The sequence below is a fragment of the Spinacia oleracea genome, chromosome 1 (assembly GCF_020520425.1).
Source record: "Spinacia oleracea cultivar Varoflay chromosome 1, BTI_SOV_V1, whole genome shotgun sequence".
NCBI lineage: Eukaryota > Viridiplantae > Streptophyta > Magnoliopsida > Caryophyllales > Amaranthaceae > Spinacia > Spinacia oleracea.
The window spans coordinates 42,468,850-42,480,600 of record NC_079487.1 but is presented as its reverse complement, the minus strand read 5'-3'; positions in this window follow the sequence as shown (position 1 = coordinate 42,480,600).

Sequence of the window (11,751 nt, the reverse complement as noted above, 5' to 3'; positions counted from 1 at the left end):
AATTCAGTAATTTTCTTCAACTCTTCTCTTCTTTATGCAATTGAATTCTTAGTTCTTTAATTCTTGCACTTGCTTAGTTGATAATTGTTTTGCAATTCCTCAATACCTTGAGTTCTTGATTTCAATTTTGCTTGTTACTTTGATTTTCAGTTTTTGATTTGATTGTGCAATTGAGTTTCCAATTCTCTACTTCTTCTCCTTTAATTTCATGTTAGCTAGTTTTGAACTAATGGATAGCTTCATTGTTAGGATGATTAGTGAGTAGTTTTAGGTTAGGGAAAGGAGAGAAACTAAGGGATGAATTAGGGGAAATAGATTATTGATTGTTGGTTGATTCATGTGATTAAATAAGATTTGATGATAGGAAATCCATGCTAGTTGAGTGGTAGTTGCAAATGTTATTCGATTAGATTTCCGTGGAACCATAGGATAGGTTTGGCAAGACATTGTGGGCCTATCTTGTGTTGATCAAATGGCGGTACCTATTATATGCTAGTTAGTTTAGTCTAGGATTAGGCGAAAGCTCTTCCGTGGATTAGACGCTTAGCGTTCCCTATCCGAGAGGTGGCGGGTTCGTCTTTAGATGCCATTTGCCTAATCACTATTTCGTTGCATGATCACCATTGCTAAATAGTTGAATTGATTTCCCCCGGTTTCCCTAGGCTATCCCCGACTCCCTAACGTTTCCCTTTCTTGATTCAATTTTACATAGTTCTTTATTTGTTTTTAGACTCTTAAAAAGTGACAATTCAAAACAAATCTTTGATCAAACTAGATTGACTTCCAACTCAATAATTCACCGTTTCTTTGGGACGATCCCTTTGCTTACCGCTTGCCGGTAGTTGAAGTGGTTTTATAAATATTGTTTGCATAGGTGGTTTTCTATCAACGACGGAAAATACGCTTATCATCATCAGTTCCAATCTTGCTTATCTCGACTTCTTTTCTTTCATCGAACTCTCGTAGAAGGTGAAATCTACGAAGTACATGCTTGACTCTTTGGTGGTGTCTAGGCTCCTTTGCCTGTGCAATAGCTCCGTTATTATCACAATACAGGGCTATTGGTCCTTTAAAGGAGGGGACTACACCAAGTTCTCCTATAAAATTCCTTAGCCATATAGCTTCCTTTGCTGCTTCATGTGCAGCAATGTACTCCGCTTCAGTTGTAGAATCCGCAATAGTGCTTTGCTTAGCACTTTTCCAGCTTACTGCTCCTCCGTTGAGGCAGAAGACAAACCCAGACTGTGACCTGAAATCATCTTTTTCGGTTTGGAAACTTGCGTCCGTATAGCCTTTAACAATTAATTCATCATCTCCACCATAGACCAGGAAATCATGTTTGTGCCTTTTCAGGTACTTCAGAATATTCTTGGCAGCAGTCTAATGTGCCTCTCCTAGGTCTGACTGGTATCTGCTCGTAGCACTGAGTGCGTACGCAACATCCGGGCGTGTACATATCATAGCATACATTATTGAACCAATCAATGATGCATATGGAATCCCATTCATTCATCTACGCTCATCAAGTGTTTTTGGGCATGAGTCTTGCTTAGAGTCATTCCATGAGACATGGGTAGGTAGCCTCGCTTGGAGTCTGCCATCTTGAACCTATCAAGCACCTTATTGATAAAAGTGCTTTGAGTAAGTCCAATCATCTTTTTAGATCTATCTCTGTAAATCTTGATGCCCAATATGTATTGTGCTTCTCCTAGATCCTTCATCGAAAAACATTTCCCAAGCCAAATCTTGACAGAGTTCAACATAGGAATGTCATTTCCGATAAGTAATATGTCGTCGACATATAATACTAGAAAATCAATTTTTCTCCTGTTAGGTTATGATACATATGAATAAACATAAATCATGCGGAAAAACCATAAAGCCAGGAAACTTACTATTTACACATAATCATTTAGCATAATTTTGACTCAACACGGGGAAATGACGGAAATGGAAATATTGCCGGAATCGGAATCGGAAAATAATTCCGGAAATGGAAATTTTAAATATTTGTTCGAAACGGAAATTAATTCCGGAATCGGAAATATTAAATATTGTTCGTATCGGAAATAAATTCCGGAATCGGGAATTTAATCGGAAGCGCATCGTACGAATTAGCATCGGACGAGCTTGCTAGACGAAGGCCCAGCACGAAGCCAGGCCCACGTCCAGCAAGCCAGCACGCCACACGAACAGCCAAGGCCACTCCAGGCCCAACGCAAGGACAGGCCCAGCAGGTCGTGGCAGCGCGCGCAGCTGCGAGCAGTGCAGCTGCGCTCGCGTGGGCTTGTAGCTCATGTGGGCCGAGCGGCCGTGTGGGCTGTGCGCGGGCATGGCCTGCACGCTTGCGGGTCATGCTCGTGTAGAGTGTGTGTTCACATACGAAACCTAAAGTGTATAGGATTTGTTTAATGATTAAATTCCTAATCCTAAAAGATAAATTAATTAAATAAGAGTTCTACTAGGATTCTAATTTAATTAATTCGTATCCTAGTAGGATTCGATTACTTATTCCATGGCCTATAAATATGAGTTAAAGGCTCATAATTTATATAGATAATTTCAAGTATTCACACAATAAAAAGCTAAGATTTTTAAGTAGAAAAATCAGCCATATTCCTTAACTTGGAAAAGACTAAATTAGTTAAATTGATGCAAAAGGATTCTAATATTATCTAGATGATCTAAACTGTCTTCATATAGTGATTCAAATTTGCTAATATAGCAAATTTTGTTGCTAAATACAAAGCTGGAAAGGCTAATATTGAATGTAGTTTAGATCAATTTATACACAAACTCAGATCAGACAACAGTTTGAGTAGCAGTTCTTCCTTAAGCTACTCTTTCGTGCTTCTTCTTTGGTGCTATTACTACTATTTGATGGTACGCAGACCATATCTGCGTACCATTAATTTGAATGTAATTGGTCTAATGCACCAAAGTTTTGCAGTAGAGATTCCAGATGATAGACATTGACTAAAAAACCCACATGCGACGACGAGCAAGTTATATAGACGACTATAAACATTAATAGTTTATTAAACACAATAAGGCATGTCCTAAAGCGTAAATATATTATAAATGCTTTATATTGGTTCTCAGATTGCGGTCGCATAACGAGTGTTTATGCGTGTAGCATCAATGGTTTCTAATATTGAATGTATTTTAACGATTCATTATAATTATGTGGGCCATACTAGTCAATTGAGTTAGTGGACAACACCTAAATCTATTGTGCAAACAAATCCTATACACTTCCTCCGTTGTTCCTTTAATTCCTTCATGCAATTAATCAATGCCCCTTCTCGCTCACCCACACAATTAACCACCAGTCTTTACAGCCTAGAAGCCGATTAGTCATGCGGCACATTCCACTTGGGGGGTACAACACGTATCCAGATATGCGTACCAAAAAATAAATTGATAGCTATTTACATATGTCGATTCAATATCCCTTAAAGAATCTGGTAGTACGGCAGAGCTTGCGGACAGTTACTAAATTTCTTGTAAAATATTGACATTTCTTAATCATGGTTTAGAATTAAATGATAAGTCCATGTGATTCAAATCATTCAAATGGGATGTCAAGATGGATAAGTCCATTTGATTCAAATGGTTTCCATGTCACGACTTCAAGACCGAGTGAGCCTTGTTTATTGGGCCTAAAGCTGTCGAAAAGACTAAATTAGAAAATTGCTTTGTGGGTCTTTTCCCTCCAAAAGTCATAATTAACATATTGTCCTTTCAATTTGTAAATGCTTGATAATGCAGTTCAAGATTGAATTTAAAAATAATAAAAGAATCTGGTGGGAATTGGATATGGAAACCTTTCAATTTTCAATTTAAAAAATAATAAGAAGGAAAACAAATAAATTCATAGTTTAATCCTTGATAAAAGTGCTCTTATAATAGCACCATAGTTTTGCTAATACCAAGTAAAAATTTAAATTTACTTATGATAAGTCTTCCCAAAGTAAGTATCTATGCAAATGATTGCGACATTGCCATGTCCACATAGTTCAAGAAACAGAACTACTAGTCATCTTGCATTCTAGTCGTCTAACGTTTTCTATGCGTCCATCTTTATAGAAAACTCCGACCAGGGACCATTTTCAACTTTTGACATTCAAGTTCACTTGATAGACATTTCTTAGTCACAGGACTGGTCCTGACAGTCTATCTTGAATATATCGTCAAATTGAAAGGACTCATCATTTAATAAACCACAAATTAAATGGAAAATGAATTATATTCATTTATTGTGAATGATTAACCAATAATGTTTTACAAAGTATTAAACTCTAAAACTTTTAAGCATTAAACAAGGACATCAAATCCATTCTCCAATATGCTTGATTCCCGTAGCTGCAGTGTGCGAGTTGTGCTTCGCCTGCGGCAGAGGTTTAGTCAATGGATCTGATATGTTGTCATCTGATGAGCGGCATTTATGTCGCTCTAGGCTAGGATTTTATAGAGTTTTATTATGATTTTTTGATAGTTTTATATAGTTTTGCTGCAATTTTATTCCCTTTTTCCATCTTTGAGCTTTTCAGGTAATAATGTTGAAAATGATGGAAAATAGCTGAGATTTGCTCGAGCAGGTCCAGTGCGATCGCACGGCATTTACGTGCGCTCACACGGATCTACAAAGTTGGCTCCAAAGTCAAGGCAGTGTGTGCGCTCGTGCCCCGAATGTGTGTGTTTGCACAAATCCGCAAAAAGGAGGCAGGAACTCCAAGGCAATGGGTGCGCTCGTGCCCCAAATGTGTGTGTTCGCACGAATCCGCAAAGAGGAGGCAGGAACTCCAAGGGATGTAGCTCATTCGCACCACAGAAGCGTGCGCTCGCACGGAATTCCCGTGTGCTCGTACGGATTTCCTGTGCGAGCACATGAGGATTTTATGAGAATTAGCAAAGTTACAGCCGTGCGATCGCACGGTTGTTGGGCACGTTCGCACGGCACGAAGGAGAAGAATCGTCGCAGTGCCCGTTCGCATAGATGCACAGCACGATCGCACCGATGCGATCGCACCTGGGTCTGCCCGTTCGCACGGCTGCGCGGGATTCAGTTTTCGAGTTTAAATCTCTTATTTTTGGGGTTTAGTATAAATAGGATTTTGATTATTTTCAATTTACGCTTTCATATTTTACGCTTTCATTTTCAGAAATACATTTTAGAGGTTTTGTGATTTTGTTCTTCAATCTAGAGAGAGAAACTCTTTAATTCCAAGCATCAATTCAGTAATTTTCTTCAACTCTTCTCTTCTTTATGCAATTGAATTCTTAGTTCTTTAATTCTTGCACTTGCTTAGTTGATAATTGTTTTGCAATTCCTCAATACCTTGAGTTCTTGATTTCAATTTTGCTTGTTACTTTGATTTTCAGTTTTTGATTTGATTGTGCAATTGAGTTTCCAATTCTCTACTTCTTCTCCTTTAATTTCATGTTAGCTAGTTTTGAACTAATGGATAGCTTCATTGTTAGGATGATTAGTGAGTAGTTTTAGGTTAGGGAAAGGAGAGAAACTAAGGGATGAATTAGGGGAAATAGATTATTGATTGTTGGTTGATTCATGTGATTAAATAAGATTTGATGATAGGAAATCCATGCTAGTTGAGTGGTAGTTGCAAATGTTATTCGATTAGATTTCCGTGGAACCATAGGATAGGTTTGGCAAGACATTGTGGGCCTATCTTGTGTTGATCAAATGGCGGTACCTATTATATGCTAGTTAGTTTAGTCTAGGATTAGGCGAAAGCTCTTCCGTGGATTAGACGCTTAGCGTTCCCTATCCGAGAGGTGGCGGGTTCGTCTTTAGATGCCATTTGCCTAATCACTATTTCGTTGCATGATCACCATTGCTAAATAGTTGAATTGATTTCCCCCGGTTTCCCTAGGCTATCCCCGACTCCCTAACGTTTCCCTTTCTTGATTCAATTTTACATAGTTCTTTATTTGTTTTTAGACTCTTAAAAAGTGACAATTCAAAACAAATATTTGATCAAACTAGATTGACTTCCAACTCAATAATTCACCGTTTCTTTGGGACGATCCATTTGCTTACCGCTTGCCGGTAGTTGAAGTGGTTTTATAAATATTGTTTGCATAGGTGGTTTTCTATCAACGACGGAAAATACGCTTATCATCATCAGTTCCAATCTTGCTTATCTCGACTTCTTTTCTTTCATCGAACTCTCGTAGAAGGTGAAATCTACGAAGTACATGCTTGACTCTTTGGTGGTGTCTAGGCTCCTTTGCCTGTGCAATAGCTCCGTTATTATCACAATACAGGGCTATTGGTCCTTTAAAGGAGGGGACTACACCAAGTTCTCCTATAAAATTCCTTAGCCATATAGCTTCCTTTGCTGCTTCATGTGCAGCAATGTACTCCGCTTCAGTTGTAGAATCCGCAATAGTGCTTTGCTTAGCACTTTTCCAGCTTACTGCTCCTCCGTTGAGGCAGAAGACAAACCCAGACTGTGACCTGAAATCATCTTTGTCGGTTTGGAAACTTGCGTCCGTATAGCCTTTAACAATTAATTCATCATCTCCACCATAGACCAGGAAATCATCTTTGTGCCTTTTCAGGTACTTCAGAATATTCTTGGCAGCAGTCTAATGTGCCTCTCCTAGGTCTGACTGGTATCTGCTCGTAGCACTGAGTGCGTACGCAACATCCGGGCGTGTACATATCATAGCATACATTATTGAACTAATCAATGATGCATATGGAATCCCATTCATTCATCTACGCTCATCAAGTGTTTTTGGGCATGAGTCTTGCTTAGAGTCATTCCATGATACATGGGTAGGTAGCCTCGCTTGGAGTCTGCCATCTTGAACCTATCAAGCACCTTATTGATAAAAGTGCTTTGAGTAAGTCCAATCATCTTTTTAGATCTATCTCTGTAAATCTTGATGCCCAATATGTACTGTGCTTCTCCTAGATCCTTCATCGAAAAACATTTCCTAAGCCAAATCTTGACAGAGTTCAACATAGGAATGTCATTTCCGATAAGTAATATGTCGTCGACATATAATACTAGAAAATCAATTTTTCTCCTGTTAGGTTATGATACATATGAATAAACATAAATCATGCGGAAAAAACATAAAGCCAGGAAACATATTATTTACACATAATCATTTAGCATAATTTAGATGCATACACTTTGTAGCGTGCCCTCCCTAGCTGCACCCGAACCGAACAAGAACAAGTCTTTAGGACTCCAAGTGTCGTCCCTCCGTAGATAGTCCACAGCACGTCCGGATCCGCCTTAAGCTTGACCAACTAGAATCGCCCTTAAGGTTCTTAGATTTTCGGCTATTTGGGTGCAAGTGTTTGGCTGATTTTTTGCTTAAAAATCTTACCTTGAATACTTCAATAATCGTCTGTTAAATATGTGACCCTAGGCCTATATTTATAGAGTTTATGGAAATGAATTATAATCCTACTAGGATATGGATTTATTAATTAGAATCCTCTTTGAACTCTAAATAATAAATTTAATCTATTAGGATTAGGATTTAATCATTGCACGAATTCCGATAGGATTAGGATTTGTTACGAACACGAGTGTCGCACGACCACGAGGGACGCAAGCACCCGCCAGGCCTTGCGGCCCACAACGAGTGGGCGCTGCCTCGCAGCCCACGAGCACACGCTCCAGCGCGCGCGCCTACGACCTTGCTAGGCTTAGCCTTGCGCTGGGCCTGGCAAGGCTGTGGCCTTCGTGTTGGGCGCTTGGCTTGCTGGGCGCGGGCCTGGCTTCGTGCTGGGCCTTCGTCTGGCAAGCCTCGTCCGATGCTTAATTCGTACGATGCGCTTCCGATTAAATTCCCGGTTCCGGAATTCATTTCCGATACGACCAGTATTTAATATTTCCGATTCCGGAATTAATTTCCGTTTCGAATAAATATTTAATATTTCCGTTTCCGGAATTATTTTCTGATTCCGATAATATTTCCGATTCTGACAATATTTCCCTTTCCGGCAATATTTTCGATTCCGACAATATTTCGAGGTCTACTTTTCTCCCACTTGTCATTTTGGAAATGTGATCCTTTTCCAAAAAGATACCATCTCGACCAACAAACACCTTGTTCTCAGATGTATTGTAGAAGTAATACCCCTTTGTTTCCTTTGGATAGCCCACAAGGATACATTTGTCAGATTTTGGATGAAGTTTGTCTGAAACTAATCGTTTGACGTATACTTCACATCCCCAAATCTTAAGAAAATACACTTTTGGAGGCTTTCCAAACCATAACTCATATGGTGTCTTTTCAACAGCTTTAGACGGAGCTCTATTTATAGTGAGTGCGGCTGTATTTAGTGCATGTCCCCAAAATTCTATTGGAAGTTCGGCCTGACCCATCATTGATCTAACCATGTCTAGCAAGGTTCTGTTCCTCCGTTCTGACACACCGTTCCATTGTGGTGTTCTAGGAGGAGTCAATTCTGATAAAATTCCACATTCTATCAGATGGTCATCAAATTCATAGCTCAGATATTCACCGCCTCTATCAGACCGCAGTGCCTTAATCTTCTTGCCTAATTGATTCTCTACTTCACTCTAAAATTCCTTGAATTTGTCAAAGGATTCAGACTTATGCTTCATTAGGTAGACATAACCATATCTACTGAAGTCATCAGTGAAAGTGATAAAGTAGCTGAAACCACCCCTAGCATTTGTACTCATTGGTCCACATACATCTGTATGGATTAAACCCAATAGTTCAGTTGCTCTTTCTCCAACTTTAGAGAAAGGTTTCTTTGTCATTTTGCCAAGTAAACATGATTCGCACTTACCATAATCCTCTAAGTCAAATGGTTCTAGAATTCCTTCCTTTTGAAGTCTTTCCATGCGTTTCAAGTTAATATGGCCTAATCGACAATGCCACAGATAGGTGAGATCTAAATCATCCTTTTTGGCCTTTTTGGTATTTATGTTATAAACTTGTTTGTCGTGATCTAATAAATAAAGTCCATTGACTAATCTAGCAGATCCATAAAAAATCTCTTTAAAATAAAACGAACAACTATTGTCTTTTATTAAAAAGGAAAATCCCTTAGCATCTAAGCAAGAAACAGAAATGATGTTTTTAGTAAGACTTGGAACATGGAAACACTCTTCCAGTTCCAAAACTAGCCCAGAGGGCAACGAGAAATAATAAGTTCCTAGAGATAATGCAGCAATCCGTGCTCCATTTCCCACTCGTAGGTCGACTTCACCCTTGCTTAACTTTCTACTTCTTCTTAGTCCTTGTGAATTGGAACATAAGTGTAAGCCACAACCTGTATCTAATACCCAAGAAGTTGAATTAACAAGTGTACAGTCTATAACGAAAATAACTGAAGATGGAACGATTGTTCCGTTCTTCTGATCTTCCTTTAGCTTCAAGCAATCTCTCTTCCAATGCCCCTTCTTCTTGCAGTAGAAGCATTCGGATTCAGAAGTGGGTTGACTAACCTTCATCTTTTCAGACTTGGCGCCAGTTTGCTTAGTTGGGATGGCCTTGTTGCCACCTTTCTTAGCATTCCTCTTCTTTCCAGATTTCTTGAACTTGCCCCCACGCACCATAAGCACATCTTGCTTATCACTTTTGAGCGTCTTTTCAGCGGTCTTCAGCATACCATGAAGCTCAGTGAGCATTTTTTCCAGACAATTCATACTGTAGTTCAGTTTGAACTGATCATACCCGTTATGAAGAGAATGGAGAATGGTGTCTATAGCCATTTCCTGAGAGAATTTCTGATCCAGCCGACTCATATTCTCAATGAGTCCAATCATTTTTGAGAACATGTGGACTTACGGGATCGCCTTTCTTAAGCTTGGTCTCAAGAATTTGCCTATGAGTCTCGAATATTTCGACTCGAGCCAGATCTTGGAACATGTTCTTTAACTCACTCATGATCGTGAAAGCATCTGAGTTGATGAAAGTTTTTTGTAGATCTGCACTCATGGTTGCAAGCATTAGACATTTCACATCCTTGTTGGCATCAATCCAACGATTGAGGGCTGCCTAAGTGACCCCTTCGCCTGCGGCTTCGGGCATCGCCTCTTCCAGGACATACTCCTTTTCTTCCTGCATAAGAACTATTTGCAAGTTCCTTTGCCAGTCAAGGAAGTTTTTCCCGCTCAACTTTTCCTTTTCGAGAATTGATCGAATGTTGAATGAATTGTTGTTTGCCATAATTAAAAATACAATTGAAAAGAATAAACAAATAAATAATCATTCACAGTTTCTCTTAATAAACTTAAATTCTAGCATACATGCATAATTCAATGTTCATTAAGCATTTTATTCAAGTTATGTGGTCCGGCAGGTGTGAATAAATTGATTCCAAGATCCTAAAAACCATTGAAGAATTAAGCGCATTATGTATTTAGACTCAATTCTAAAATCTTTTAGGTAAGCAAAAGCCTTTTGCTGATAGTCTAGAAACTACTCTTGGTTGATAGGTACGTCTAAGAACTTATTAGGTAAACCTATAGATTTTTCCACGACATAAAAGGACTCCTTACTTATATCTTTGAGTTTCACCAAAACTAACATGTACTCACAATTATTTGTGTACCTTACCCCTTTAGTATCGATAAGTAACACCTCGCTATGGCGGAAAACTATTACTAAGATCGATGAAAAAAGGATCCAAGTAAGTGTTATTTTGGCATGGCACCTTTTAACTCAATTTTTAAGTTTGGAACTTAAGGCTCTTACTATGTTGGTTAGATTTTAAGTGAACTAAAATCCTTAATCATGCAACATAATCAAGCTTCGATCTCATGCATATTTAAGACATATTTAAAAGCATAAATAACTTAAAACATGCATAAGATAAATGTGATCTAGTATGGCCCGACTTCATCTTGAAGCTTCAACTTCAAAGTCCGTCTTGAAAATCTCCGTGGGAGGCGCCATTTTCTTCAAATAGGATAAGGTATAATTAAACTAATTACAACTATTTGACGGTACGCAGACCATATTTTAATTGAAAAACAAATTTGGTGCTTTAGACCAATTACATTCAAATTAATGGTACGCAGACCATATTTTCTATCCTATTTGGGCCATACTAGTCACTTCATAACCTGCAAAACAGTACATATACAATATATACCATTCACCCATTCATTATCATGAATGGCCCACATAGTTGGTTAGTAAAACACGTTATGCATCACATAATTATTTGCAGCAATTAATCAATGGCACCAATAATCTACCAATTATTCAGTCCTTATTAATTCTAATCAAGTTGTTTAACCTTAAAGGATTTGTAGACCTAATCAAGAGTTTATGACTAAAATTGCTCCCACTTAAACCAATAAATTCATATGCTTTACTAATTTTACACATAAAAATGTATTTCTAGTCTAACCGGAAACATACAAATTTAATTAAAATTTAAAGCTCATATAAATTTATAATTGAATCCACTTATTTAATTTATTTTCAGTCGAATTTAAATTAATTCAAGGTTTTTAATTTTAGTAAAATAATTAGAATAAATTAAAATTTATAATAATTATAATATTCAAAATTAAAATCCAAGAAAACAATTTAAATTATTAATTTTAAAATTAATTAAAATTACTTGAACTGAAAACCTCAAATTAAAATTTAAAAAGCGACAATTGTAACACGACGAGCACTTGGGCTTGCGCCCAAGCTCCATCGAGTGCACGAGGCTTAGCGCCCTTCGACTATTCGTGTAGCAATACGCAAGCAGGCCACACGCAACGC